Source organism: Bison bison, unplaced genomic scaffold, assembly GCF_000754665.1.
Source record: "Bison bison bison isolate TAMUID 2011002044 unplaced genomic scaffold, Bison_UMD1.0 scf7180017864333, whole genome shotgun sequence".
NCBI lineage: Eukaryota > Metazoa > Chordata > Mammalia > Artiodactyla > Bovidae > Bison > Bison bison.
Window position 1 is genome coordinate 1,800,199 of NW_011494905.1, and position 5,420 is coordinate 1,805,618.

The following is a 5,420-nucleotide window of genomic DNA, read 5'->3' on the forward strand; positions in this document are numbered from 1 at the left end:
TCCTGTGATTTTTCTTTTCTTTTTTTTTTTTTTTAACAATTTCCCCAATACTTTCAACATAAGATTGTGAATTCCTTTCCCCATCTTTTAAGACCTTTTGTGACTTGGTTCCTACTTAGCTTGTTCTGACTCATTTCTCACCTCTGCCCACTCCTGTCACTCCAGATGTTCTGAAGGACTACATTAGGAGCTTTAAGTAGTTACTGGTCCTTGCAATGCCCCCTAAAAATATATTTTATACCTTTCTTTCTCGGGTGAAGAATCTGAGCCTTGAATCTCACAGCTAATAAGTAGCAAAATCTAACTTTAGAGACAAGTTTCACTGTCACTGAAGACCCGGATGTTTTTGACAGACTTTGGGGAGCCTGGCATACTTTGTGGAGTTTGCCAGGCCTGCGGTATGGGAGACAGGGGATACGGCATCCCTCCTGCATGGAAAGCCCTGACATCATCTGCCGCAGCCCTTTCCTTTCTTTCTGACCCATATGATTTTGCAGATATGAGGGGTGACTGAGCCCCAAGATTAATAATCACTTCAAAATTCACCGTGGCTAAGGAGAAGGCACACTATTCATCATGTGAGCTGTAGTCAGTTCCCATTGCTTGAGTTTAATCAGACTAATGAACCAGCTGGCTTCCTTTCTGAAGTGATTTCTGCTGTTTCCAATACTGAACAATAGCGCAGCAGGATTTGAAAGGGAGAAGGAAGAACATTCAGCTGGGGAGAAGGGACATCCTCCAAGTTAGCCAGCTGATGGGTTGGCTGTACTGGGGAAGGTAGGACAGGGTGGGTGGGAACTTGGTGGGGTCCAGTCTAGGCCTGTCACCTCCAGGGAAATGTTCCCAAGGACGGGGAGGGTGTTTTTAAAGTGTGGAAGATGACAGGGCCAGGTAACTCAGAGGACAGTGCCTTCAGAGGAGAGCAGGTAGTAAAGCAACTTGATCCCAATAATGTATTCATTTGTCTAGCATTTATTGATGCCACTGTATGCATGGTCTATTGTAACACTGATGATAGAACAATGAACCCAACATGGATTCTGCTCGAAAAGTCAGGGCAATCATCTTCAAGTATTTTAAAACTGTAGAATCTTTTGTTCAAAGGAAACCTTACAGAGAAACCCAACAGTAAAGGAAAACCAAAGCTCTAGGTGGCTTCTGATGGGCTCTTCTGATCTCTAGGGATGCATAGAGTGCAGTGGATTGTGCTGTGCTGCCGAGCAGGAATGACCCAGGGGCAGGGGACCCAGGAGTTGTCTTCCAACATGTGATGTAGGTCTTGGGGAAGAAGGATCTGACCTATCCATGGTGGTTCCACATAGTCAAGAGTCTGTTGTGAAATGGCAGAAAACCAACCCAAACCTCTAAATCACCAAACTGAATAAAGAACAGGGAAATGGATGGCCTTCACGAACAGCTGGAACCAGGGATTCCTATCTCCCCGATCTTGGTCCCTTTTCTTCCTCCCCCTCCTCTTCTCCCTCTCCTCCTCAGGCACTTCTAAGGGAGTCCCCACCCACAGGCCTGGCTGCAGTGAGTGGCTATGAATATGTGAGTGGCCCTGTGCCATGCCCTGAGGCAACACCCACTGACATCCCTGATGAGACCATCCTGGTTCCCTGACTTAAGGGTGGCCAACCAGTCTGGAGGCTGGTCAGGGCCTATAACTTAGGCTTGGATTACAAAGAAGAGCTTGGAGCCAAGGGACACAGAGAAGTTGCCCATTAGCTCCACAGAAGAGAGAAAAATTTATGTAGATTTGGCATCTGAGATGGCCATTATGGGTTGGATGACCAAATGTATCAGTTCACCCTGGGGAATACCAGTGTGCCTCAGGTTAATTATGACTAGGGCCTCTTTTCACTCTCATAAGTACTCTGGTTCAGATGAAACAGTATTCAGTCACTCAAATTATGGACCATATTAGGTGGTGGAGTGGCAGACGAAAAGAGATGAGAGAGAAGACAGGATCAGGCCTGGAACAGCATTGCAGGCCAGGCATAAGAGTTTGGATTTTTATCCTGAAGACAATGGGGATTTTTAACATGGAACGTACAAGATCAACTTTTGCCGTTACAAAGATCACTTTGATAAAGTGTGGGCAGCAGATGAGAGATGGGCTGGGGAGCTGAAGGTGATCAGCTGACTGAACACTCCAGGCAAGAGGCAGGTGGTCTGAATTAAACAAGTGACTGTAGAGATGAGAAAAGCAGCTGTGTTCAAGGGATATCCAGGAGGAAGATTTGAAAGGATTTGGGAGACTGATTAAATTTGGGGGATGAGGGAGAGAAAGGTGTTAAGGGTGAATTTTTCTGCATTTCATCAGTAAACGGCTGGTGGTGGCAGAAACACTGAGTGTGGCTTTGAATGTGCTGGTTTTGAAGGTCGTCAGAGTGGTCACTGAGTGATCAGGGTGTAATCAGGGAGATGCTGGATGGGAAGTGGGTGTTGGGGGTGGTGGAGGGCAGGGAGCTCCATTTGTGGGAGTGGAGGGAGCATGCAGAGAGGAAGGGAAGGCTGAGGAGCAGGAGATGGGAGGAGGAGAGGTGAGGCTCACATCCAGAGCTGTCTGTGCTTCTGTGTCTCCTGCTTTGCTTGGCATTCTGCTTATTTTTCTTCTCGCCATTCCCCACCACAGACTGTATACTCTGTTTGAGGCCTGGCACCTTTTAAACCTTGAATCATCTCCCACGGTGCCTTTGTGTAGCAGCTTGTTTGTGTATATTTGGTACTACATGATGGAAAAGAAAAATTTTAAAGGCCTGTGAGATTGACCACCAGATCTCTGATGATCTTGGGAGAGTGTTTTCCCATGGTGTGTTGGGGCAGATGTCAGACTCCAGTGGTACATGGAATGGGGGATGAAGGAAAAGCAAACCAGGAGCTGAATCTACAATCCGGGCTGCCTCACTTTCCACTAGCCCATCTTCTCCTTCTTCGTTTGGAAGGCAGTGTAAGTTTTAATTATTTTTGAAAGAAGGGCTTGAGATACTTAGTCATTGGGAGCATTGAGTGCAAATGGGGGAATTAGCATGTCTGGTATGTCTTCCCTTTAAGTCCAATGCCCCTAGAAAAATGTCAGTAACAGGAAGAACTGTACTGTGTTTGAATCCCAGCTTTGTGCTTGGGAAGGGCACAAATTTAGATAGCTCAGAATAATTTGGAATTTGAAATCAGATCAGATTTCAGATTGGAGCCAGTATCCAGCTCTGTTTTTTACTTATCTAATAGTTTTGGAAACTTTGTAAAAGATCAACGTCTCTGAATCTTGATTTGCTCAACAGAAATGTGGGGATATTAATGACTGTCTCTCAGGCTGAAGATCAGATTCAATGGGTGGGGAAAACTGAAGCTCATAGAGGTTTTTTGTTTTTTTTTTTTTAGTTTCTTATCCTCTTTAGTTTTATTTTATTTTTTAACTTTACAGTATTGTATTGGTTTTGCCATATATCAAAATGAATCCACCACAGGTATACATGTGTTCCCCACCCTGAACCCTCCTCCCTCCTTCCTCCCAGTACCATCCCTCTGGGTCATCCCAGTGCACCAGCCCCAAGCATCCAGTATCGTGCATCGAACCTGGACTGGCGACTCGTTTCATATATGATATTAACATGTTTCAATGCCATTCTCCCAAATCATCCCACCCTCTCCTCCCAGAGTCCAAAAGACTGTTCTATACATAGTGTCTCTTTTGCTGTCTCGTATACAGGGTTATTGTTACCATCTTTCTAAATTCCATATATATGCGTTAGTATACCATATTGGTGTTTTTCTTTCTGGCTTACTTCACTCTGTATAATAGGCTCCAGTTTCATCCACCTCATTAGAACTGATTCAAATGTATTCTTTTTAATGGCTGAGTAGTACTCCATTGTGTATATGTACCACAGCTTTCTTATCCATTCGTCTGCTGATGGACATCTAGGTTGCTTCCATGTCCTGGCTATTATAAACAGTGCTGCGATGAACATTGGGGTACACGTGTCTCTTTCAATTCTGGTTTCCTCAGTGTGTATGCCCAGCAGTGGGATTTTTATATAACATTCCCAAGTCATTTCACTAGTAAGTGATGGAGCTGGGTTTCCAACCCAGGGCTCACGAGTGTTGATGCTTTTGTACTGATACTTTCTAGGGTACTCTGCTGCCTGGCACATGACCTCAGCTCTTCTTTGTATGGAAGCAAGTCATAAATAACTAGATAAATGCCTGGATCAAGAATATGCAAAGTTCCCTTCCCTACTCTCATTGTCCTTGGGACCTTAAGAAACCACCCCCAACTCCACGCTATTGCTGAAGCTTCTCATTAAATGGGGGGGAAATGGTATGACCTACTGCACAATCTAATTGTGATGGTCACACTTGTTAATGTCAGCAAAGGTACCCAATGGAGTATTCACATAGTAGGTGTGAATTAAATGGTAACTAAAGCCGATTCCAACTTTGAGACTGGGGCTAACTCTTCCAACAAGCTTTACTGGTAGTGACAATAATTGCAGTGATAGAGGCAGTTGTAGTAAGAGCAGCATTAGGTAACATTTGTAGAACACCGGGAAATCTTCAAATGCCAGAAAATAACTCTCATTTAAATAATCTCATTTAAATTCCCAACTCTCTAACAGATATCATTATTTATTACTATTTTTACAGATTAAGGTAGAAAGGCATAAAGAAAGAAGATAAGTCACTTCCCCAAAGTCATTTAGCCTTATGTGGCAGAGTAGAGGTCAAGGCCCCGGGCTCAGGGTTTTAGTGAAGTCTCTACTTCCATTGGATGCCAACATGTGGACCCCAAAATTTGGTTGGAATTTATTCCCATGAAGGGTCTTGTAAACTAAGAAGAAAATAAAAATGTACTTTACAGGAAGCACCATGACTGTGGAAGATGCAGACCCAACTGGCTCTCTGGCTCAGCTTCTGGGAGCTGACCCTGGGCTTTCGAGGACAATGCCACCAGCTGGGACAGAGGTGAAGTCACTGTCACCAAGCCATCATCTGTCAAGGCTCCCCAGCCCCATCCTGAGCTTACACGGCCCCCTGACCCGCCAGTCCTTATTGCTGAGGCCAAGGGGAAGGAGAGAGAGAGACCTGGGCTAAAGGCTGGTGGGAGACACAGTCAGAAGAGAGAGAAGTGGAGCAGCAAAACCCGCTGAGGAGACCTGGCAGGGAGGCTGTCAGCCTGTTCATCTTCATGCTCGGGGCTGAGGCTGTGGCGGAAGGCACCACCCGGACTGTCATTTGGACAAATGCATCTGTCAAACCCTGCAGGCACCAGTTCTGGCTTTCAGGGGCTCTGATCCCATTCCCTGCTGGCCCTTGTCCTCTGCCCCCACAGTGAGATTGGCCTGTGTGTGTGTGGTGTGTGATGTTTCCACATTAAAGGAGCAGAAAGACGGAAGCCCTGGTGTCCATCTGCAGCA